The 27260-nt window shown below is 38.7% G+C and overlaps 1 pseudogene; it reads right to left on the reverse strand.

Annotated features, from left to right (window-relative positions):
* Positions 1–24992: 24992 nt before the first annotated feature.
* Positions 24993–26976, reverse strand: LOC149248229 (arogenate dehydratase/prephenate dehydratase 2, chloroplastic pseudogene; annotated as a pseudogene).
* Positions 26977–27260: the final 284 nt, after the last annotated feature.

Genomic DNA, 27260 nt, shown 5'->3' on the forward strand with positions numbered 1-27260 from the left:
ACAGCACTTTAACACTATAGACCCAAATTTCTGCTATTTAGCGCTATCAACATATTTCTCCCACAATTCCTTTAAGGGTGATCCATTGCAAATGCCGACTGCCGATTGTGATATGTGTGGGCTTTGTTGATCACCGATTTTACTGTGTTTCCGGAGTGCGATATGCAATTTAGATGACCATGGGCCTCTGAATTTTGCGATTGTTGATATCTATGATCATTGATCGCAAGTTGCTCTATCCTTCCCTATCGCTGCTCTTAGGAAAGTATGATTGCGATTAGCCTCCCCTTGGTCTTTTCCTCTTTGTTTTATGGATTTCAAAGGGTATCTTCATTCTACTCTAACTTTTGATCGAGGAGTCTATTTTTGTACTTCCACCTACCGCTAGAAATCTTATTCTGAGCGCTATCTAGTGGAAAGGGTCTGATTTTTCTTTGGGAGATTTAACGGCTTGGAAGATGGCTGAAAATTTCTCTTTTCTTTGGTACTCTTTGTACAATTAGAACTCTATTTTCAAAAGGTGACAACATAGGCTCCACCTAGGGACAGTGGCTTGCTAGCAAGGTGTTGAGAACCTACAAACTATGAACTTCTCCTTTGGGCATGGAGTCTTTTCTAAACAAATGATAATTTTTTGAAAATGGAATTCTCAATAGAAACTGTAATTTTCATATAATAATTACAATACACATATCGATATTTACAATGAGTGTAAGAAAGCTACCTCTAGTTTTGGAAATAGAGTTTGAGGAACTTACCATTTACCGGCAATTCCAACGATTCATTGTCCATATTTTCAAGAAGGTACGTGTTATTTCCTCTCTCATCTGCAATCTTGAAAGGGTTGAACCATAGTGGATCAAATTTTCCATGTTTGTATTTTTCTTCCTGTCAGACATCCCAGCAGAGAACTAAATTTCTTGGCTGAAGAGGTCCACCCTAATCCTTCTTGTCAAACAGGGATTTCATCTTCTATTGGTAATTTGACAATTTAGCCCCCACCTATTCTCTATTTTCATGAAGTTTGACCAACTGGTTTATCCTTCATGTCAAGGAACTTGGATCTTCCTTAGCTTCTTGTAATAACTTCACCATTGGCATCGCTAATTAGATTGGGAATACTGAAACCTTACCATACACTAGCTCGAAAGGTGATTTTCCAGTGGATCATCTAGGAGTTACTCGGTTAGCCTAGAGGGAAAACTTCAATTGGGATTCCTAGTTCCTTTGATTCTTAGTGATGGTATTCTTCAACACCCTCACCACATTTTTGTTTGGGGACTCATCGAAGCCATTACCTTAAGGATAGTAGGTAGTGGAATGCCCAATAATGATATTGAATTTCTTGCAGAAGATGGTGAATTTGGCCGATTTCAAGGCTTGAGAATTTTCAATAATAATTTTGATAGGAAAACCAAAGCGAGATAATATGTTCTCCTCCATAAACTTGATTACCATTGAATATGTACTATTTCTGGTTGGGATATCCTCTACCTACTTGGTGAAACAATCCATAGCCATTAATATCCACTTGTGTTGGCCACTAGAAGGAGGGTTTATTTCTCCTATGAAGTCTAGTCCCCATTGTCTGAAAGGTTCTTCCACATGCACTAGAATCAGGGGGAGAAGAGAAAGTTTTTGCCTCTTAGCAAACACTTGGCACTTCTGGCATGACCTGACATGTGAATGAACATTTCCAAACAGTGTAAGCTAGTAGAATCCCACCTTGAGTTTTTTTTGAGTTGTGGTCTTCTAGATGTAATGACCTCCACAGACTCCTCCATGAAATTCCTCAAACACTTTATGAGTTTCGCCTTCTACCAAACATAACAAAAAAACTCCCACTGAGTCCTTCCAGTAGAGTTGACCATTGGAAACAATATACTTTTGATCTTACAATCTTAGAGTTTTGTATTTGGATTTATCCAGCCCAAGTGGGCACCTAAGGAATAAGAGATAATGGATGATATTCCTATACCAGGGTGATCCCTCATATTTAGCATAGATCTTCTACTTGGATATTTTAATCTCATTGTGATGAATCTCTAGCCTGCCTTCCTCTGTTATTAGGTTTATCCTTAAAGCTTGGCAATTATATTCTGATAAAACCTTGGCCAACCCCTGGCCTTTTATGAGCTTAGTAGGCTTGATGTCTAACTCTTATTCTTGTATCATTGTTATCCACCTGCCCCTTTTTCCTTCACTATCTCCTTTCACAAGGATGTCCTTGACCACCATCATTGGGACAAATGTTGTGATTTCCAATTGTATCACATACATATGAAATGCCTTCAAAGCCTTGACTAGTGCATAAGCTTGTTTCTCTATGATATTATATTTCATCTCAGCATCCCTTAGGACTTGGCTAAAGAAGGCGATGGGATGTTAATAACTATATTTATTCTTCTATAGCAGAACTGTGGCAATAGTATAAGAAGAAGCAAAAGAAAAGATATAGAAAGGCGTTGAGTAGTCAGGGTTGACTAGTACCGGGGCTTTAGCCAAAGCTTATTTCATTCTAGTTAAAGAATCTCGGGGGGCAGGGCTCCACTTGACTTCGTTTCCCTTTTTAAGCATATATGTAATACCCTTTACTATTTCTGCATATTTGGGTATGAACCTCCTCAAGAAATTGATTCTCCCCAAAAATTCTTAGACCTCTTTTTTATTTATGGGTAGAGGGATATGATTGATGGCTTTGACTTGTTTAGGACCGATCTTCACTCCTTCCTGTGCTAAATGTGTCCTAGTAGCTTCCCCTTACTCAGGGCGAACTGAGATTTCTTGGGACTCAAAGAAATCTCATACCACCTATATTTCTCGAAGGTGATCTTCAAGTGGAAGATGTCCTCTTCTTTGGTCTTAGAGAAGACTTTGATATCATCCAAATAGACCACCATGAACTTGTCTTGCTCCCCTACAAAAGCTATATACATAGCTCTTTGAAACGTGGCCCCTATATTAATAAGATCGAAAGGCATGCTAGCATACATGAATGTTCCCCACAAGGTGGTGAAAGCAGTCTTCTTCTAATCATCATGGTGGACTGCCGCTCAGTTGTAACCAAGGAACCCATCTATAATGGACATTCTAACTGAGCTAACCACCTTCTACAATATATAGTCCATCTTAGGCAGCGGGTAGTTTTGTTTCAACGACACCCTATTCATATTCCAAAAATCTACACATAGCCTTATTTCTCCATTCTTTTTCTAGACTGGGACTAAGTTTGCCACCCACTCCAAGTACCTCTAAGGAACTATGATTTTTTCCTATAGAATATTCCTCACTTCTTTTTCAATGGAGGGGAGTAAGAGTGGATTTATCTACCTGATTTTTTGCTTGCATGGTTTTATTCCACTCTTTAAAGGAATCTTATGATGTATGATGTTACTATCAAATGCTTTTAAATACTCATAAGACCAAGAAAAAACATCCTTTTAGACTTTGAAGATATTTAAATAGATTTGTTTATATTTCAAGGGGATTCCTTTTGATAGTTTGACCATCAGGGGTTCATCCTCTAAGCTGATATTGCAATCTTCTACATGATCATCCATCTCTAGATCCATTGTTTTGGAGTCTATGTATTCCTTATTAAATAATATTTCTAGTGGGACTAATCCATGAGGAATAGTATTCCCTTTCAATTGCAGAATTTTTTGTCCAGCAAATGTGTCTTCCAATGAAGTGGTTCCTTGATCTGCCTCTTTTTATTTTTATTTATCGATGGTTTAGTTAGAAAACTCCCCAATGACTTCTATGAATCATTTGACCTACTCATCGTCCTTGAATATCTGCTAGTGCTTGACATTATCAAGTATAGAGGGTTTGTATCTGACCTCAACCTCATACCTGAGGAGCAGATTTTAAGGGGGCTTGAAATTGCTTATTGCTACAACGAGGGAATTAACCATTATGTTTCATTCTCTAGGTAGAAATTGGATATTAAATGCCAGGAAGAAGTTATCAATTAGATCCACACTTCATTCCAATAAGTCCTCAATCTAGGGTGCTTGGCCTGGCATTGATTTCTAATCTACCTTACAACCAGCTCAAAGTATCCATAGACCATTAGGCATTCAATATTCATGTTCCTTACTATTTGTATCCCAAGGAGAAATGCTTCATACTCTACCACATTGTTGGTTGCCTCAAACTCCAACTTCAATGATAGGGGTATCAGGCTTCCCTCAGGAGATACCAACAATACTCCTGCTCCATTTCCCTCTTTGGAATTTTCTCCATCAAAGTATAATTTCCATACTTTGTTTTCATTTTTGTGTTGGTGGTCTAACTTCCTTGTTAGGTGTATTGATGTTTCTTTTAAGATGGTCTCATATTTTTCTAGGAACAGGCAGGAGAGGTTGCTTTCTCTTCCATGCACTAAGGAGATTTTTTATCCTTTAGATGGGGTCACCGATTTTACAAATCTGGGATCTTTGTACAACCTCCTTTGTTTGCCTCCAAAAGTGGGAATAATTGCATAAGTTAGATCGAACTTGATAGAGCCCCCCACCTTGGAACCCCAAGACCTAGATAGCACCATGCTGAAACGAGGGGGAATATCTTCTACTAGTATGTCCATTACCACACTCTTCATAGGGACCTGAGCTAGGTTTATCACCAAATATTTCATCATTCCCAAGCATTTTACCATCTTAGAGTCAAAGGAGTATAGGTCCTTGTAGGTTTTGGTGATCTACAAGCCAAGTTGTTCCATCACTACTAATGGCATGAGGTTTTGTGAGGCTCTGGACTCGAACATGCAATTATGAAATAAGAGGTCATGAATTACCAAGGTCACATATAAGGGTGTGGTAGACTGATCAAGTTCTTCTGCATGAGTCCCAAAAACAGCCATTGGCCTTTCTTCTTGAAGGTTTAAACAATCATGGGTGGGTGAAAGAGGTGGATGGAATCATGAACTAAGAGACTTAAGCTTTATAAGTGGGCTACTTTAGAAGTTCAATCAGGGGTACAGGAATCTCCACCCTTTTGAGATCCCTTTGAAGATTGAATGTATGTTGGCCCTTTTCTATACCTCTCGGCTCTCCTTCTCCTTCCTTACCACTGGCGGATTTTAGCAGAACAGGTGCCTTCTTTTCATTATGTTCCTTGAAGCTATTGATTTCTTTATTTGAGAAGACTTTTATCTTAAATGAGTCAGGATTCAGTTTTCTTTTCCATTTATCTAGTACTGGGGGAATATCTTGGGGAGCATTTCCCTCTTGTTGTTTTAGTTCCCTTGACCTCTTTCTTGAAGATCTTAGATTATACCTTCGGTGTATATGTGCTTACATGAAATCCACAAATTGTTTACAATAATAACCTATATCCTCATTTGATGTTGTTTCTCTATCATGGCTGGTCTCCTGGTGGGCCATATTTTCATGTTCTTCTTCAAATAAAGTGGAATACACATTTCCTTACACCTCATGTGTATCCAAAAATTGTTCATCGGGATCATCTTCTAAATATAGAGGATGAGGGATCTGATCGAGTTGTTCCTTTCTTTCCTTTAGAAGTAGGTGCAATGGTGGCCTTCTATATTGTGGGTTATAACCCCAGTTGTTTTCTTGAGCACTTTGTTTGGGGAGACTCTTGTTCTCAAGTTCAAGCTTTCCAACTTTATGTGATAAACTCGTAATGAGTCTCCCCTTAGTCTTTTCCTCTTTGTTTTATGGCTTTCAAGGGGTATCTTAAATATTTTGTAACTTATGAACTAGGATTCTATTTTTAGACTTCCACCTACCATTGGAAAGCTTATTATGAGCACTATCTAGTGAAGGGGGTCAGATTTGTCTTTGAGAGCTTTTGTAGCTTGGAATATGGCTAAAAACTTCTCTATTATTTGGTACTCTTTGTACAATTGGAACTACGTTTTCAGAAGGTGACAACATGTTCCATGTCTTTCTTCAAATCTTCAATGCTTTCATTCTTCAAATCATGATTAACATTTATTTTCTTCTCATTCTTAGTTTTCTCTACTACCTTTTCACCATTAGGAAGCCTTTGTTATAGCAACTTTGTCAAACCTTCCTTCCAACCTTCCATGCCTTTCTTCCAACCTTCAATGTTCTCTTTCATACCATCCATTTTAGCTTCCAAGCCTTTCGATCTTTAAACCATCCATCTTATATTCCACGCCTTTCTCTAAACTATCCATCTTATCTTCTGTTACTTTTTGTGAGAGTGAAATTTGTTGCACTTGGTCTTGTAAGTTTGAGATATCATGTTAAATTTCTTCCTCTTCCTCATAAGTCATGCTAGAGCTTTCAAGTTGCTTACTAGGTGTTTCCATTTTCTTTATTTGGGGCATCAATTAATCATAATTATTCTTCACTATGTTTTTTGAATTCCTTCAAACTAATTTTTCAAACCAAACTTTTGCAAAATTTTAAGAAGACTACACACTTTTTTTTTCATTGTAGGAGTGCGATATTAAATATGTTGTATCTCTGTAATTGTGGATCTCCAAGGTCTGAAAGTTTGTCCTGTGCTAACCCTCTGAGTCCTCATTCTAACCACGTGAGTTTGATCAAGATTGGATTCTCCAAGAAAGATTTATTCGAAACCTCCCACGATGTCCTAACTATAGACTGGTTCGATAGAGCGAACTTGTATGACGTGCCATGTGTCATTATTTCAACCTTCAAAGCTAAAAATGATAAAAAGACAACTAAAGTCCATCCTATTTCCATTTCTTTTTACGAAATTTCAGTCGGATGCTCAGAGTGAAAGTTATGACGATTTTCCCTAGGTAACATGTTTGAGATATAATTCGGGAGCCTGCAAAACTCCTAAATTCCTTAAATCATATCTCTGAAAATATAGCGTTACAAGATTTGATATTCGTACCATAGGTTCACCAAGGTTTAGGTTCAAATGGGTTTTAATTTTAGCTTCTGAAACATCATAGAAAATAATTTATAGCAACAATTCCACAATGACCTGTTCAACATAGCAAAACCCTAGAATCCAAAGCTCTGATACCAATTGTTATGCAACGAGCTCACAAAATACAAGAAAATATAGAGCAACGACTTCAAAATAAGCCTCTTCAAGGCAGAAACCTCCTTTACATTACACAAAATTAACAATTCTTGGATGATACAAATGACAAGACCTCCTTTCTATATATAAGAGTCTAAGGGGTCACAATATAGTCAAAGTCGACATAAAAATAATAATGTAAGGGCACAATAATAACAATAGTGGGCTTCTATGGGGCATAATAATAACAATATGGGAACAACATGGAAAAAAAAATGACAATAAGGGGCTACAATGACAATAATAATAAGGGAATGCACTAGTATTATAGGGACCTAACAAGTTGGCTACAAGTACGAAGAAGTGAGTTCATCATTGGGTAAGATCTTCTACAGTTGATTTCAATGGTATGCCTACTGCAACAGATTTGAATTTATTATCCTTGGGTTCATACAATATGTTGTTGGGCATGGATTGGTTGTATCTTTATAGAACCAAAGAAGATTGTTATGACAAATCCATTGAGTGTGTTTATGATAATGGAGAACCAAGATTCTTACAGGGTAAGAAGAAGGCTACATCAGTTAGGATGGTGATAGATATGCAAGAAAATAGTAGTCGCGGGAAAGGGTGTAAGTTATTTGTAGTGCAAATTTCTAGTGATAATGGTAAGGAAGTTTAGGATATAGATTTGTTTAGCAAGTACCTAGTTTTACAACAGTTTAAGGATGTATTTCCTGAGGACATTACAAAGTTTCCACCTCACGGGGAGGTAGAATTTTCTATTGAGTTAGTGTTAGGGGTAGCTCAAGCATCAAAAACACCTTATAGGATGAGCACACCTAAGTTGAGTGAGTTAAAGTTGCAGCTGAAGTAAATGTTGGATAAGGTGTACATTAGGCCAGATGTATCACCATGGGGGACACCAGTACTATTTGTGAAGAAGAAAGATGGTAATCTTAGATTATGCATTGACTACAAGTAGCTAAAAAAAGTGACCATCAAGAAGAGGTACCCATTTTCGAGAATTGATTACTTGTTTGACCAATTGAAGGGAGCAGGAGTGTTCTCGAATATTGATCTGAGATCTGAATACCATCAGGTACACATCAAAGAGGAAGACATTTACAAGGCCTCTTTCCAGACCATGTATGGGCATTATGAGTTTGTTTTAGTTCCATTTGGCTTAGCTAATGCTCCAGCTACATTTATGTGCTTGATGAATAACATTTTGTGTCCGTACTTGGATAAGCTTGTTATTGCGTTCATTGATAATATACTGGTATATTTTAAGAATGAGGAATAACATTCCAAATATTTAGCAGCAGTGTTAAGGTTATTGATAGAGCATCAGTTGTATGCTAGGCTCAGCAAGTGTAGCTTCTTTCAAACTGAGATACATTATTTCGGGCATGTTGTCTCCAAGGAGAGCGTTGTAGTAGATCTCGAAAAGATAATATCCATCATGGAATGTGTAGCTCCTAAGAATGTGGATGAGGTGATATCTTTCATGGGGTTGGGAGGCTACTATAAAAGGTTCATCAAGAACTTCTCATATATTTCTTATCCTATCACATCATTGCAAAGAAAAGGTAAGAAGTTCAAATGGACAGAGGGGTGTGAGGCTAGTTTTGAGCTGCTTAAGCAGTTGTTGACACATGCACTGTTGCAAATATTGCAGATCTAGAAAAAGAGTTTGTAGTATGCACAAATTCTTGCAAGATAAGGTTGGTGGAGTCCTTCTGTAGAATGGACATGTGGTATGCTATGAGTCACAAAAGTTGAATGAGAATTAGCAAAACTACCTGACACATGATTTGGAGTTAGCAATGATTATACATGCATTGAATATGTGGAGACACTATCTTCTAGGTAACAGGTTCACATTGATGAGTGATCATAGTGGTTTGCGATATCTATTTGACCAACCGAATCTAAATGGTAGGCAAGGTCGGTGGTTGGATACAATCAGTGAATTTGATTTTGAGATCTGATATATCAAAAGTAAAGAGAATAGAGTGGAAGATTCCCTTAGCAGGCAGATATAGGTAAATCACTCATCAGCTATGATCTCCTGTGGGACATATCTACATAATAAGATCTTGCGGGTAGGTCAACAGGATGTCAATGTTAGGATATTCCGACACATAGGAAATAGTTAAGTACAACTTGGTCTAGTATAGAGTTAGGTAAAGTGTGTTTCTTTACTATGTACATTTTGTAACTTACAATCCGACGGTCACGATATGTAGTGATCCGACGGTTCATTCTCTCCTCGGTATTACTGACACTTGATCCATGGCTTAACACCCGATTGGTCCATGATCTCTATTTAAAGAGCATGGAGGGTCATTTGTAGGTTAACCGTTCATGAGAGAAGCTTATGTAAATTTTCATTCTTTTATTAATAAATTGCCTGAAGTGGCCGCGTTGGCTCAGGCCGTGGACTGTTTCCCTCTTTGAGGGTTTTAACCACGTCAAAATACTGGTGTATTGATCTGTGATCTGTTTGTGAGCGGTGTCCTTTGGTGTTCTATATAAGGAACTTTCCCTGTAAATTCCTACATGGTATCAGAGCTATTTGAGGGCCGCGTTCGTTGGTGATCCAAATCTGAAGCCGGTAGAACTGCATCTGACAACCGTTACCTAGATCTACTATTTCTGACTGCTTTTGGGCCAAGAGGACTGCTCTGTTGTATTGGGAGCATCTGTTCCAGTGAGTAACCCCTTTCGTTTCACGCGAAAAGGTTTCTGGTAGCCCTAGCCGCGTTATTTTTAAGATCTGGAGGTATACAGTGTTTATTTGCAGTTTACAGTCATTTTCTCTCTGTTTATTTCGGTTTCGGTTTATTTAGCCTTTTTTATTACCGGGTCTGAACCTTTCATTTCTACGTATGCTCTTTGCCCCACGACTCTGTGCGATATGGGAAAATCAGAAACAGAAAGGAAGGATTTTTCTCATGCGTATGCTCTTTTCCACTGCGCCTTAGTGTGATCTCGGAAAATCAGAAACATTGAGAAAAATATTTAGTTTCCGGCTAAAGCTAACTTTGAGCTATAAGGTTCATTTTTTTTTGTATTTCTGTGTTGGGTTTTTTGTTTTTTTTGTTTTGTAGGAAAAAAGAGCTTTCTCAAAGCAAGCACGCAACCCAAAGCTTCAACCCCCCCCTCTCTCTCTCTCTCTCTCAAACTTTTTGTATAGCTCACTTGGTCCAAAGCTAATTTATGAGAGTAGAGGTCTTGGGTTCAAGTCTCCATTTTGTGGGGGCAGATTTTCATTTCCGCACATTCCCGCACTTCGTCGGCGACTTCATCAAATTTTCTTCAAAAAGCCATAACTTCTTCATCCGGAAGCCATTTTCAAAACCATTTTTTTTTAAACAGCCTAATTTTTCGAGATCTTTCCACTGAAACACTTAGTTCCAGCATCTATAGCTTGAGTTTTTTTTTTTTTTAAATGGAAATTCCATGCCAAGTTATACTTGACAGCACCAACTACTTCCATGGTCGTCCTACATTGTGGATTTACTTAGAAGTAAAGGTCTTTACAGAATAGCCACAGGCCAAGAGACCAAATCGAGAGATGAAGACAAGGCAGCTAAATGGGAAAATAGACAAGACCAAGCACGTGGGTTGATAGGGATGTCTATTTCTCTAGATCTTAGATTCCATATTGCAGAACTTGATACTCCTCATGAAGCAATGAAACATATTACTAAAGTCTTTGGTATTAAAAATGAACTTAAAACCCATCAACTTGAAAATGAATTGCTTACATTGGACCCCAATAATTTTTCTTGCATTGAAGATTTTTTGTCCAAGTTCAAGACCCTTAGACTTCTCTTAGAAGGTGTTAAGGTTAAGAAAGAAGATAGTAGCCTTATCTACTCCATGCTTACTATGTTGGGACCAGCCTATTCTGTGTTTGTTTCCACCCTCCATTCTATAAGAGAAGCCTTCATTTCTCAAGGACAAACCTACAAGTCCCCTTCCTTTGATTCCTTTGTGATTCTTTAATAAGAGAACAAGAAAAATTCTTACACCGTGGTCTTCTTCATCTTGGAAACTCTTCTAAGAAAGCGTTAGCCGCCCAGCAGCAACCAAATCCAAAGAATCCTAAGAAGTTGTATCCTAAAAAGAATGGTCCTAAACCAAACAAGGGTCCTAAGCAATTTCAGCCTCAAAATGGAAAATCATTTCAACAAAATGATAAGACAAATAAAAACAAAGGGAAGAAGACTGATAGACATTGCAACTTTTGTAATCGAGATGGCCACTTAGAATCCAAATTATTTAAGAAGATGGAAGCCTTGGAAGCAGCAATGAAGAAGCATAACATCCATTTGGAGCACTCTTCAACTTCAACTTCATCTTCAGGAATGGCACTTTCCGCATGTGGTTGTCAAGCATCTTGGTCTGGCTGTGCACTAAATGTATCTTCTTCTTCTCATTCTCATGAGTGGCTCATTGATTCTGGAGCTTCTTATCACATGGCCAAAAACAAAGCCATGTTTTCTTCTTTAAATGATTGTAACACCAAAAATATATATGTTGGTGATGATAGATCTCTTAGTGTTGTAGGGACTGGAACTGTTCATATAGACAATGGTCAGTTTAATGATGTATTATGTGTTCCAACCTTATCCTGCAACCTTCTATCTTTATATCAGATAACTCATTCAGGTGAAGGTAAAATCTTTGAATTTTCACCTCACAATGTTGTAATTAAGGACCTAAGAGATCCTAGACAGATTTTAGCTACTGGCATTGCTGATGATTCTACAAGGTTGTATAAGTTTCACAACTTTGGGTCATCAAATCTTCCCTCAGTATTTGTTGCCCATAATGATGAAGTGAGCAAACTTTGCCATGAGCAATTTGGTCACTTAAACTATCGCTCTCTTCAGAATCTATGTAAAGAAAATATGGTGACAGGTCTTCCAATGGTATCTTGCAGAGATGGTGTTTGTTCCGGATGTGTACTCGGAAAACATCATCGGGATAGTTTTGAAAAACGTGCCTCTTGGCACGCCTCAGCCCCTTTCAGCTCGTGCATAGTGATTTATGTGGTCAACTTCCAGTTGTTTCATTTTCTGGCTACAAGTATTTCTTAACTTTCATTGATGATTTCTCCAGACGCACTTGGGTATACTTCTTAAAACTCAATAGTGAAGTATTTAACATGTTCTTGGCCTTTAAGGCCTTTTTTGAAAAACAATCTAGACATCAAATTCTTAAGCTAAGATCTGATAATGGCGGAGAATATGTTAAAAACACATTCATCAACTTTTGCACTGAGAATGGAATTCAAATGCAACATACTGTTCCATATACTCCACAACAAAATGGTGTAGCTGAAAGGAAGAATCGCACCTTAAAGGAAATGGCTAATTGTATGCTTCAATCTAAAGGACTTAGTCTTAATTATTGGGCAGAAGCAATTAACTGTGCAAATTACATAATAAATCGCACTCCTACTAAGGTTTTAAAGAATATCACTCCAGAAGAAGCATGGAGCTCAATCAAACTAGATGTAAGTCACTTTCGTGTTTTTGGAAGTGAAGCATGGGCCCATATTCCAGATGAGAAACATAAAGCTTTAGAACCTAAGAGTCAAAAATGTATTTTTGTTGGATATTCTGAAGATGTCAAAGAATATAGACTTATTCCACTTGAATCCAAAAATGTTATCATTAGAAGAGATGTAAAGTTTGCTAAAAATATATCGGCCTGCGACCCTAGTTTGGCGGATGTGCCACGTCTCCCTATCTCTTCTACTTTTGAAAATATTTCTTGTTCAGATGATGAAAGCGAGGATGAAAATCCTCCCCCACCTTCTCAGGATCCTCCTTCAGCTCCTCAGCTTCCAAAATGGGTCTGTGCTACTCGGGATGTAGCAGGTGATCTTGTCAGTGATCCTACAGATCAACGATGTACACGTTCTCAGTTCAAGAGAGCCTCTTCTTTACTGGATGAAGCTTCAGTGAATTATGATCCTGACACCTTCGCAGAAGCTTCAGGCCATCTAGATTGGGAAGCAGCTATGAATGAAGAATATCATTCATTATTGGCAAATGATACATGGGATCTTGTTCCTCTACCAAAGGGACGAAAACTTGTTAGATGCAAATGGGTTTATAGAACCAAGTATGGACCAGATGGGAAAGTTGATAAACATAAAGCTCGTCTTGTTGCTAAGGGTTTTTCACAAGTTGAAGGCATTGACTATACTGAAACCTTCTCCCCTGTTGCCAAAATGAACTCTATCCGCCTTGTTCTTTCCCTTGCTGCCTCTTTCAAATGGGAAGTCCTTTAGATGGATGTTAAATCTGCCTTCTTGCATGGGGACTTGCATGAAGAAATCTATATGTAACAACCTATTGGCTTTATACAAACAGACTCCAGCCTTCTATGTCGGCTTAAGAAATCCCTTTATGGTCTCAAGCAAGCTCCTCGAGCTTGGTATGCCAAAATGGATAACTTTCTTTTAGAAAATGGCTTTCCTAGGTGTCATTCTGACAATACTGTCTACAACAAGAAAGTGGGCAAGTCTCTTATCATTCTTGTTCTTTATGTTGATGATCTTATCCTGACTGGTAGTGATCCCAACCTTATAAACCATGTGAAGTCTAGCCTTAAAAGGAAGTTTGAAATGATAGACTTAGGACACTTACATTATTTTCTTGGTCTTCAAGTCTTGCAATCCAAGGAAGGTATTTCCCTTTCCCAATCCAAGTATGCTTGTGATATTCTACGCCATTTTCACATGGAATACTGTAAGCCAGCCCCTTCTCCCTTTCAGTCTGGAGTCAAACTTTCAGTCACTTGTACTTCTCCTGAAGTTGATGCTACCTTATACCGTCAACTTGTAGGAAAACTTTTGTATCTAACCCATACTCGTCCTGACCTTTCCTTTGCTGTTGGCCTTGTTACTCGATTTATGCAAAACCCACGTGAAATTCATTGGAAAGCAGCTGAAAGAATACTTCGTTATGTTCGAGGTACAGTTCAATTTGGGATTCATTACAGTGTCGAAGCATCTCCTCTATTGGTTGGTTTCACTGATTCCGATTGGGCTGGTGACCCTGATGATAGGAAGTCTACTGCAGGTTATGTGTTCACTCTTGGTTCATGACCTATTACATGGGCTTGCAAGAAACAAGGTGCCATTTCTCTTTCTTCAGCAGAAGCAAAGTATCGTGGTGCCGTAGAAGCTAGTAAGGAAGCCTTGTGGCTTCGTCAGATCCTGTCAGAGTTTGGCTTTCAGCAGCAGCATCCGACTACACTTTGGTGTGATAATCAAAGTGCTATTCAACTATGCAAAGATCCAGTCCAACATCAGCGCAGCAAACACATTAAACTGCACGTACGTCATCAGAAAGCTCATTCATGACCATGTTCTTGAAGTGCAATATGTTCAACAGATGATCAAGTTGCAGACATCTTTACAAAGGCTCTCACAGAGGCAAGGTTCACTAAACTTCGATTTATGGTTGGAGTTCAGGAAGTTGTCACTAAGGGGGGATAGGCTCTAGTTCCTACTTCCTTCTCCTATTGTGTCATATTTGTAAATCCTTCAATCCTATCCCAAGTTGTTCTTAAGGGGGGATGTTAGGATATTCCGACACATAGGAAATAGTTAAGTACAACTTGGTCTAGTATAGAGTTAGGTATAGAGTTAGGTAAAGTGTGTTTCTTTACTATGTACATTTTGTAACTTACAATCCGACGGTCACGATATGTAGTGATCCGACGGTTCATTCTCTCCTCAGTATTACCGACACTTAATCCATGGCTTAACACCCGTTTGGTCCATGATCTCTATTTAAAGAGCGTGGAGGGTCATTTGTAGGTTAACCATTCATGAGAGAAGCTTATGTAAATTTTCATTCTTTTATTAATAAATTGCATGAAGTGGCCGCGTTGGCTCAGGCCGTGGACTGTTTCCCTCTTTGAGGGTTTTAACCACGTCAAAATACTGGTGTATTGATCTGTGATCTATTTGTGAGCAGTGTCCTTTGGTGTTCTGTCTGAGGAACTTTCCCTATAAATTCCTACAGTCAAATATACAAATATTGTGCATAGTTGTAGTAGAGAATAGGTACAGGTACAGGTGATGGTACATGTGCAGGTGAGAGTATAGGTACAGGAAAAAGTGATGGTATAGGTATAGGTATAGGTACAAGTAGTGGTAAATTTACAGGTATAGGTGTTGGTGCAGAGGATATGGATGATTTTATTATAGCAAATGGATTGGTCATATTCTGAGATAGGATATATGTGTCAGATAACAATGAGCTCAAGAAGGTAATCTTGAGAGAGTTTCATGTGAAACCGTATTCATGTCACCCAGGTTATCATAAGACACTAACAACAGTGAAGAGATTTTAGTATGCTATGTGTTTTGATTTCAACGTGTGAAGGCAGAGTGTAAAGATCCAAGTGGATTGCTACAGCTGATTGTAATTCCAGAGTGGAAATGGGAAGTTATTTCCATGGAATTCATCACTGGGTTGCCGAAGACAGTGAGTAAACATGATTCCATCATGGTCAATGTGGAAAGGTTGAAAAAGGTTTCACATTTCATCCTGATAAAGTCTACATTTTCAGCTAGTGATGTAGCACAAGCATTCATCTAAGATGTCATCAGATTGCATGGTGTTCTAAAGAAGATTGTGTCATACACGGATGTGAAGTTCACTTCCAAGTTTTGGAATGCGTTATTTGCAGGTTTCGGCATAGAGTTGGCATTCAGTACAACTTATTATCTGCAGATAGATGGATAAATAAATAGGGTCAATAGATGATCATCCATTGACACTTTGCAAGATTTTAAAATTATGTCTTTAGTTCATAATTTATTCACATATGAATAATTAAATTTTAACGAACTTAAAGATGGAAAATATTCAAAGCACAAAAATGACATAAAATAAGAGACACAACCAGTTGATGACAGAGTTCACCCCTTTTGGGCTACATCTCCGGGCCTTGCTCAAAAGTCTATGCCACTTTATTTATCTCGTTGCAAAGTGAGTACATCAATAATCTTTATCTCTTTAGAGTCAAGATGACGATGGAGTGGAAATATTTCCCTTCAGGAAATGTCCTCCTACAGATAATTCTCACCCTTGAACTGAGTCAATTCTACAAAGAGGCGATTTCACCTTTATGAGGAATAAGCAGCAATGATCCTCATACTCAACTCTAGATCAAAATGCAATATGTCAGCTTCAGAAAGTCTCTTACATCAACTTCATCATTTTGGAATTTTCTTGCAGGCATCAATGGATATTGTCAGAAGATAGGCCTCGATCTCATCTTCTCAATACAACTTACAAATCTCAAAAAGGCCCAATAATGGCCAAGTTATGCCTCCAAAGGCATATTACAGGCACTGATAAAAGACGAGCTACTCTCTGTTCAACTCCACATTTCACCATTATGGACTATGCACACCATCATTAACGACTTTTATTAGAAGGTAGGCCTCTGCCTTAGCTTCCCAATGCAACTTACAGTTTTCAAAAAGGCCCAATATTGGCCAAGTTATGCCTTCAAAGGCATATTACACACACTGATAAAACTAAGTTTTGAGCTTTAAATTCCAACTTCATTGCCTCTGGTGCAATGGAAAATTATTTTTATAACCTGCGGGAAGGTCCCAAGGTCAAAGTCACAGACCTCGCGGGATTGGGTTTGACAAACATAGAAAATGTTGGAACTATATGGTAATACCTTTGCATTTTTTTACAACAAAAGGTATTAAACCTAGTAATCGGCACAACCCTATGTCAAATTGGCTATAACAACCATACCATAGCTTTAACAATACATATAACATGGTCGAAATTCATTGGACCGTTGGATACTATACCTCCCTATGGCACTGAGAGATTTCATATATAGGATTTAAACTACACCATCTAGTTTTAAAACACCAGTGGAGATATAACATTGCAACCTGTGGCATGTGGCATGTGATTAATTCGGTGGTGATGTCCTATGGAAAATCATGCCATTACTCTAGCAGTTACATATCTCTCTACCTGTCATATGAACTTTGGATATGGTTATAACCATAATTTTAACAATAGACACTGTAATATGTATTAACTCACGTGTGGCATTTGGTTGCAGCATTACTCTGGAAGTGATATGTATGCGCCATATATACCCAAAATTTTAACATAGGACTCAGCATCACGTATCATCTTTGGAGTCTGGTTGAACTATAGTCCGACGGTGATATACGACTATGCCACATGTTTTAAGAAAACTCTAATATAGCATATGGTTATAGTGGCGTTGATACCTATGCCATGTTAAATAAACCGTATTCCAACTCCGCACCGAATTCAGAATGGAGGCTCTGCTACAACTTTAGAAACTGTGTTAACTTGTTTCCAAACAGTCTCAGGGCTTGGCGGGGCCGCCCGATATGGTGGGATTTTCCATCCCTTCACCCACCATGCCATTTAACATTCTTTAAATAATACAATGTGCCCTTTGTAAATTAAAGAAAGTCTTGGTCCAACAATAAGTTTTTGTAATGCGATGTTGGAGGTCATGGGTTCGAGCCTAACCTTGGAGTTTGACGTGTTGCATTGACTTTAACTTGTGCATTGACTTTGACCTGCCACGTGTCATGCTGAGAGACTTCTACTTGGCCAGCTCTGGCCCTTTTTTTCCCTGTTGGAGGAAAACTTCAGAGTGAATTTTCTCCCTCATATGGAGACCATTTTAGAAACCGAATATACCATCAGAATCAGCGTGACAAGCTCTTCGACTTGGCACTAGTCTGGTGAGAATATGAGATTCTAAAATTATGAGCATGTCGGGAATTGTTGCTATCTATGACCATCTTGGTCTCAAACATTACATAGCCAACATGACTAGACTTAATCATGATCCATCATGGATCATTCCTCCAACCAAAATAATTTTGGACCACCAAAAGTTTATTACAATAAGGAATTTATTACAACATTCATTAGTACATAAAAATTATTGACCCTATTTACAGACTCAACTAGACTTATTGATGTGACACACAATTGAAAATTTACACATAAGGCATGAAATCTACCCAGTTCCAAGTAAGCGACTTTTCTAGAGAATTACATTCTTCCTTTCTAGTTTTTCTTAATTCCCGTTGGCCTAATTGTGCTATTGTCAATTAATGTGGTATAATTCGATGTGTGCTATTTGAATTTTCATTCAACATACATTATGAACAAACTCTATCTTCTAAGTCTACAATAGTTGTCTTCTTGCTCGATTTCTCTGAGCTCTGTTTTGATGCTGTCAGTCTTTCCCTAACTTTATCAAAGTCTTTCCCAAACTTTTCTTTACTTGCAAGGTTATGTCATCCTTCCACGGACTACTTGTGGCATGAAACTTTTTGCTGTAAACCTTCTGCTTCCAGCATTCAAATACACAATGGTTGTTACTTCCACATAAAGTACATGGATAAGTCCTTTTAACAATATTCATAATAAGATTTTGATTATAAGTCACCTTTTGAATCACTGCTAGAAAGACTCGTGTATTACCTTTATGATCCTGTAGCTTATTTGACATTTTCTCAGGATGTAATGACCAACACTGATCTGCTATGTGACCTTTCTTTCCAAAATATTCACATATTGATTGGTCAAATCCAAATCCTTCATATTGGGGTCTTTCCTGAACACATATTGGCTAGAGTCTGCATTGGCCATGATTGTCGAGGCCTTTACCTTGTTGATATCCAATTTTGTTCATCAACTTCTTACGAATTCCTTTGGTATGTTTCTCGGAAGCTCCAATATCAGGATTTCTTGAAGCCTCTTCCTTCTCGATTTCTGAATCAGCTTTCTAAGATGCTAGCACATAAGGAAGTTCCTCAGAAGGTGAGGAAAAAGTTAAAATCGCTTCTTCCATTGGCTGTACTTTTGGATAAGTAGATGGATATGAAATTTCTTCATCTGATTGATGTAGTGGATATACTTCATTGTGTCCAATTACGGATGGACTTTGATATGAGAGACATCACCTCTTTTGATTTCCCTGCATGGCTTCGATCCTTGCTTGTAGTATGTGTTTGTATTCTTGTAATGCTTTCACCATGTATTGGCCATGATTGCTTCGTGCTTTTACCCATCCTTGCAATCTGGTCAGAACCTGCTTTGATACAAAAAATGATATCAAAATATGTGATCATCCTCTGACACTTTGCAAGCTTTTAAAATTATGTCTTTAGTTCATAATTTATTCACATATGAATAATTGAATTTTAATGAACTTAAAGATGGAAAATATTCAAAGCACAAAAATGACATAAAACAAGAGACACAACCAGTTGATGATAGAATTCACCCCTCCTGGGCTCCATATTCGAGCCCTGCTCAAAAGGCTAGGCTGCTTTATTAATCTCGCTACAAAGTGAGTACATCAATAATCTTTGTCTCTTTAGAGTCATGATGACGATGGAGTGGAAATGTTTCCCTTCAGTAAATGTCCTCCTACAAATAACTCTAGCCCTTGAACTGACTCAATTGTACAAAGAGGTGGTTGTGCCTTTATAAGAAGGACTAAGCAGCAACAATCCTTGTAATCAACTCGAGATCAAAAAGCAATATGTCAGCTTTAGAAATTCTCTTGCATCATCTTCACCATTCTGGAATGTGCTCGCAAGCATTAATGGCTACTGTCAGAAGATAGGCCTCAATCTAAACTTCTCAATGCATCTTACAAATCTCAAAAAGGCCCAATAATGGTCAAGTTATGCCTCCAAAGGCATATTATAGGCACTAATAAAAGACATTTGAGCTTCTTTCTATTCAACTTCACCATTCTGGACTATGCACACTAGTAGCAATGGCTGCCATCAACAGGTAGGTGTCTGCCCCAGCTTCCCAACGCAACTTAAAATTTTCGAAAAGGCCCATATTGGCCAAGTTATGCCTCCAAAGGAATAATACTACACGCACTGATAAAACTAAGTTCTGAGCTTTACATTCCAACTTCATTACCTCTGGTGCAATGGAAAATTATTTTTATAACCTGTGGGAAAGTCCTAGGGTCAAACTCGTGGACCTCCAGGGATTGAGTTTGAAAACCATAGCAAATGTTGGAACTGTATGGTTATACCTTTGCATTTTGTTACAACAAAATGTATTAAACATAGCAATCGGCATAACCATATGTCAAATTGGATATAAAAACCATACCATAGTTTTAAAAATACATAGAACATGGTTGAAAACCATTGGACCATCCAATACTATACCTCCCCGTGGCACTAACATATTTCATATATATGATTTAAAACTATACCATCTAATTTTAAACCCCCGGGGATGATATAACATTGTAACCCATGGCATGTGATTAATTCGACAGTGATGTCCTCTGGAAAATCATGCCATTACTCTAGTGGTTACATACCTCTTTATGCACCATATGAACTTTCGATATGGTTATAACCATCAGTTTAACAATATACTTTGTAATATGTATTAACTCTCGCATGGAATTTGGTTGTAGCATTAATCCGAGAGTGATATGTATATGCCATATATACCCAAAGTTTTAACACAGGACTCAGCATAACGTATCATCTTTGGATTCTGGTTGAACTGTAGTCTAACACTGATATAAGATTGTGCAACATGTTTTTAATAAAATTCTAATATAGAATATGGTTATACTGGCGTTGATACCCGCGGCATGTTAAATAAGACATATTCCAACTCCACACCAAATTTAGAATGGAAGCCCCGCTATAACTTTAGAACCTGTGTTAACTTATTGCTAAAAAATCTGATGGCTTGGCAGGGCCACTAGATATGTCGGGCTCTGCCATCCCTTCCCTCACCATGCCATTTAAAATTATTTAAATAATACAAGGCCACATTTGTAACTAAAACAAGGTTGTGGTCCAACGGTAAGATTTTGTAATGCGATGTTGGAGGTCGTAGGTTCAAGCCCGACATTGGAGTTTGACCCACTATTGAGTTTGAATTTGACCTGGTGCATTGAATTTGACTTGTGCGTTGACTTTGACCTACCATGTGTCCTACTGAGAGACTACCACCTGGCCTGCTCTGGCCCTTTTTTTGTCTATTGGAGCAAAACTTCATAGTGCATTTTCTCCCTCATACGGAGGCCATTTTGGAAACTAAATATACCATCGGAATCAGCGCGACGAGCTCTTGGACTTGGCACTGGTATCGTGAGCATGTGATACTATAAAATTATGATCATGTCAAGAACTGTTGCTATCTATGACCATCTTAGTCTCAAACATTACATAGCCAACACGACTAAACTAATCAAGATCCATCCTAGATCAACAGGATATTGGAGGACATGTTGAGGATGTATGTGATGCATCAACAACAGCAGTAGGAGAAGTATCTTCCCTTGGTAGAGTTCGCATACAATAATGGGTATCAGGAATATTTGAGGATGACTCTTTTTGAAGCAATGGATGGATGAAATTGCAATACTCCTATCAATTCGAGTGATCCAGTTAATAAGGTATTGATTGGATGAGACATGTTGGTAGACATGGAACAAGAAATGCAGGTAATAAAGAAAAATCTAAAGGGAACACAAGATAGGCAGAAAATCTATGCAAGTCGAAACAAGTTGTTCAAGGAGTTCCAAGTTTGGGAATAGGTGTAATGGCACATCAAATCGAAGAAGAGCTCCTTACGGATTGGATCATGTGCTAAGTTGGCACCATGGTTTTGTGGACCCTTCAACATTGTTCATAGGTTTGGGCTAGTAGCTTATCGAATTGCACTACCTCCAACAATGAAATTCCATGGTGTTTTCCATGTGTCATTACTTAAGAAATATGTTAGATATGTTGATCATGTGATGATTGACTGGCCTGTATTACAAGTGGAACCAAATAGAGAATTCCAGTCGAAGCCTTAATGTATATTGCATAAAAAGGTGCTCATGCTCTACAACTGAGAAATTGAGAAAGTTAAAGTGCAGCGGAATCACCTTGGGCCTAATGAATCTACATGAGAGATGACGGATCAGATGCGAGCCATGTATCTTTCCTTGTTTGTAGGTTGAGGCAAAGTAGTTTTCGATTGGTGTTTCGGTGTGGTTTTGGTACATGATGTGGTATATGCTTTGGTATATGTTATGATGATGTTGGTTTATGTACATATGTATATGGATGTAAATACCACCATGAGCTATGTTATAAAGCTCTAATAAGCGATATGGGTGTCATGTCATTATGATGTTATATTGTTATGTTTTCATGTTAGTTTGCTTCTCAGCAAGCTGATCATTGTAAATATTGAATCGAGCTAAGTTATAAAGCTCCATCAGTAGTATACTTTTCTTACAACAGTTTTGTAGTTATAGGTGTTGTTGAACACTGAAGACGATGTTCCCCCAAGGGGGAGAGTTTTGTAAAAACCCTAGTAAATATTTTATGTAATAAAAGTAAATAAAGGAAAAATAATAACCACAAGTGATAGGACATTTATTCCAAGCTTAACGTTGAGCAAAATCCTAGTGATGGAGATCACTAGTGATTGTTTATGACTAAGGAAGTTGGCAAAGGAAATGGCTAAGGCTTTGGAAAGACAAAATGACATTTTTGACACATTTATTTATGAAAATAATGGAAATTAGGAGAAAATTGAGGTGAAAGGCCACAGTTTGCATGCGAGGAAGAAAATGAAAGAGAATAATGGAAAATGAAGAAAATAAAGGAGAATAATGGAAAATGAAGAAAATAGATGCCTCTTCATAAAAAGGCTTATGAGGATCAGTTGGTAACATTTTTCTATTCAATTTTGGTGTTCATCATTATTCTCTCTCTCTCGTACTCTTGGAGACTTAGATTTTTCTTGGAGTGCTCTTGGTTGGTGTGCCACACTTGGATTATTGGAGCAAGAAGGAAGAGCAAGAAAGCACAAGAGGACATCAGGATCAACAACTATGTCATATTTGCTTGCAGGTATTGAGTTGCATGTATGTTTCATTCGCTATTTTTGGCGTGCATGGCATATGCATATGGATTATTGGTTGTACTCTGTCAGTGGCCTGGAGGATTTTCTGTATTGACAATGGATTGCCTAGCCTTGCCATTTCCTAGATAGCCATGGTGATTTTGGGTTTACTTTCATTATTGTTTTTTGTTGGTTCTGATGTTTCTTTAGCTTGGGTTGATTTAGTAGTTTCGAGAAGCCTTGGTTGGACAAATGCTCTGGAAGCCCGGTAGCAGCTCGGGTTGAGTTACTAGTCCTAGAAGCCTTGGTTGGACAAATGCTCTGGAAGCCCTCAGCAGGTTGATTTACTAGTACTAGAAGCCTTGGCTGGACAAGCGGTCTGAAAACCCAACAATAGTTGTGGGTTGAGTTACTAATCTTAGAAGCCTTGGTTGGAACCAACGCTCTAGAAGCCCTACAAGGTTTGGATGGAGACCAGTCTGATGATGGTTTTGTGATGTCTAGTTGTGAGGTGGAATCACTGTTTGATGGGTTGAGGTGGATGGCCTTTGGAAGCCCTTGATGAGTTTTGATTTGATGTTTTCTATTGGATCCCACATTCATGCTTGGAATATGGTACATGGGTGAATGGCTGAAGAGAGATTTGGCTCAGCCATTCTAATGTCGGGTGGAACATGGAAGTCCCTTCCCGGGTTTGGAATTTGCATCATTAGTGAAAGGTTATTTCTCCTTGTATTTCTATGAACATTTTGATGGATTATATGTGGTCTATATGGTTGTACTTTCATGACAAATTATGTTGCTATTATGCTGGTTATGTATGCATTTTATGACAACAACCATGAATGGCTTTCATCATGTTTTTACTTGTAATTGAATGATCAATGTATCTATTACCTAATGGATGGAATAGTAGTTAATGTATTGAGGCATCAATGGTTCTTAGTGATCCTCATCTAAGTATATGACCCCTATGCTTAGAACTATTATTTACACCTGTAGATTACATATTCATGATATGTTTAATGAAATATTTTTTCATGGCTAGTAGGGGTCTAGTCAAGGTCTTAAACAAGTATTTTCTTTATTATTGTCATTTCCATGTTATTTTACTATTCTAAAGGTATCATGAAATTCTGGGCAACGACCTGGGCCTGAAAAAGTGACTCAAATCCCATGGACGCTGGCATAGCACTAAAAAATTTAATCTCTGAATACTGGCAGGCAAGCCTATGAGAGCGATTTTGGGTTTCTAGACGTTGTCATGCATATAGCATGAGAGCGATTGAGGCTTAAGTTGTCTAAAAGTCCTGTGAAACCCAAGGGTAAGCTATTTGAACTGTTTGATTGGTTCTTGAGGGTCCTGAAGCTGATGTTGAATCTTTGTATGGTGTGTTTCCATTGGTTCCGCTTCCTTAACGTGTCTTAGGAGGTCGAATCATATCATAGTGGCATTTGGTCGCATGTTTACCCCAACTCGCTGAATGCTTGGGTAGATGTGGAAAGAAGGTGTTACAGGCATGATACCTGAGTGGTTGGGATGACTCGGAGTGTTGTTGTTGATGTGGAAGGTATGTTTGATGTGTTTCCACTGATTCCACTTCCTTAAGGTCACCTAAGAAGCTCAATCATATCATAATAGTCTCTCATCACATGTTTACCTCGATTGAGCGGCTATTTGGATAGATGTGGGAGGAAAGTGTTACAAAAACTTATGAACCACAAATAATAATTAATGTTGGAAACATAAATGATTAATATATGAGAATGCATCAATTTTTTGGTAAACTATTTTGCACAATCGATGGAGCGCTTTTGGAATATATATGTGGATGCAGTGATTTTGGAATATATATGTATGGTTATTCTTGGAATATATATGTATGGTTATAATAGAATAGATCACAAAAATTAAAAAAAATATATCCAAAAAAGGTATATATGTATGAGCATTATGAATCAATAGGTAGATAAGAAATACTATAGAGCTTGTACTATCTTTTTATATAAAATAGCTTTCTTTTTTTGCAAAAGGTCAATAATAAATTATTGGAAAAATTGAATGTAGATTGAAACTACATTAGTATGAAAGTATCAATATGTTTCATTAATGAGACTTCCAATGGGATCCACGCAAATTCTATGGCATCTGTTATGGGTAAATGCTTTCTTCTGGAATCCTTGGAGATAGCTTTGGCAATCGATTGAATGAGTCTGCATGGTTTCTTGAATCCTTGGAGATAGCTTTGGTATTCGATTGAATGAGTCTGCATGGTTTCTCTTCGAGAAAGGGGCGGCTACAGAACAGCCTTGAGCTAATTAATCCCTGTTGTACAAATTTTGCAAGTCTTGAATTTACAAAGTCTGCTACATCACAAAAAAATGAGAGAAACTATAGGTTTGTTTGGGGCTTTTGAGAACTACGAAACGATGGAGATGGCGGAATAGCTTCCGATGACTCTCACAAAGCTCGCAATCTGTCGTAGACACTCCAGAGCTATCTGCACACGGCTTGGATGATCCTCTCTTACTGGCGCCTCCAAATCTACGAAGAAAACGTAGCCGAAATAATACCTGGAACTGTCCCCGTCTTGGTCTTCGTTGGTCACCATACGCAGGGGGTTCTCGCGGTGAGGGCGGGATTCGATCTTTGTCACGTTTATGTCTCTAATAGCGAATATTGACAGCGCCTTGAACAGATCCGGCGTTCCTTCTTTCAACGAGAAGGCCACCGTCGTCTTCGACCCTGGGTGTAACGAGGAGTTGTTGTTTTTGTTGTTGGGCCTGCTCAGAACCAGAAATCGGGTGGTATTCGACAAGTAGTCCTGTATATTTTCTTCCACCACTTCAAGACCGTACTCCCGCCCGGCAATCTCACTAGCGATGACGGCTGTGTCCTCTATGCCGTTCTCGGCTACGAAACGAGCTCCGCTAGCAGCGTTGTCCACGGCCTCCAAGTGCATACCAAGATCCGCGAGACGCCCCTGGCAATGAGCGAGTGCCTGCGGATGACTGATCACTCTTTTCAAACTACGCCTCTTCGCCGCTCCTCTGACCGCCAGCAGGCAATGGTTTATTGACAACAGTAACTCGCCTACCACATGGACATCAGGATGGCGTAACATCAAATCATAGTTCCTCTCGATCTCTCCGTCCAGCGAGTTCTCCACTGGCACAACTGCCAGGTCGGCAGCCTCTGACTCCAGCGCATCGAAGGCCGACTCCATACCTCCTTCGCACGGAAGGGCATCACACCTCTGGAAGGCTCGAACCGCCGCCTCTTGGCAATAGGAGCCGCGCACGCCCTGGTACGCCACTCTCATAGGCTTCCCCTCAAACAACGGCCCTGCCCACAGGGGTTCCATGGGGAGCAACACATCGTTATTATCGCCATTAGGGCCGAAAATATAAATTCGTTCAAGCTGATCTAATGCCGCCTTCTCTGACTGCCCTACATCACGCCCGAGATGTTCAACCCTTGGTTGTCTGAGAGGGCACTTGCGCGCCTTCGACTTCACCGAACGACGATCGGCCCACTTTGCTTGGTCACCACCCAGCGGCCCTGAGACGCAAAGAGATCTACGGAAGGCGCCGATACCCTCATTCTTTACATCCAAAGGTGCCTGCCTTCGGCTTACACCAGCAGGAATTTCTGTAAATCTCAAAGCCATTAGACTCAATACTGAAGCAATATATTATTATGTTGACGCTTGAATATGGATCTGGCTTCAACGCAGGTGGTTCTAATTGTGTGTATTATTCCAGTCTCTGTTCGAAACAACTGCACTAGGTATAATAAAAAACAAGAGAGGAGCAATGAAAGAAAAGAATGTTTCAGGAGAGAACCGCAGAGAATGTGCGAGCCTCAGAGAAAATCGTCCAGGAATGCATTATATAGCCATCTACTCAGCCAGAGATTAGGTGAGTCGTTGGGCGCTTATGCGTGGGGATTGATCGTTGGTCATGTGGATTATCTGTGTGGTCAAGACACGAAGCTACGAATCACCTTCGTGTTTCGTGTTTTTGTAAAGGGCAGAACAATAACGTGTTCCGGAACTTGGAAGTAAAATGTGATGGCGCAGAATTTTATTATTTGAGGGATGTTTGGGAGACGTCATGTTCATAAGGAACTCCATGTTTATCCTCGATCTGGAAGCCGCCATTTGCCACATTCAGCCGCCATTTGCCATTTAAGTAATTTTTGGGTAGAAATCACATGATAGAATTTTTATCAAAAGACTTTGTTTAATATGAAATGTTATTACAATAAGCTTGAGTGTTTTTTTTTATTTT

This window comes from Pinus tabuliformis, chromosome 7 (assembly GCF_031772625.1).
Source record: "Pinus tabuliformis cultivar Carrire ecotype Pingquan chromosome 7, CPIR1, whole genome shotgun sequence".
Taxonomy (NCBI): Eukaryota; Viridiplantae; Streptophyta; class Pinopsida; order Pinales; family Pinaceae; genus Pinus; species Pinus tabuliformis.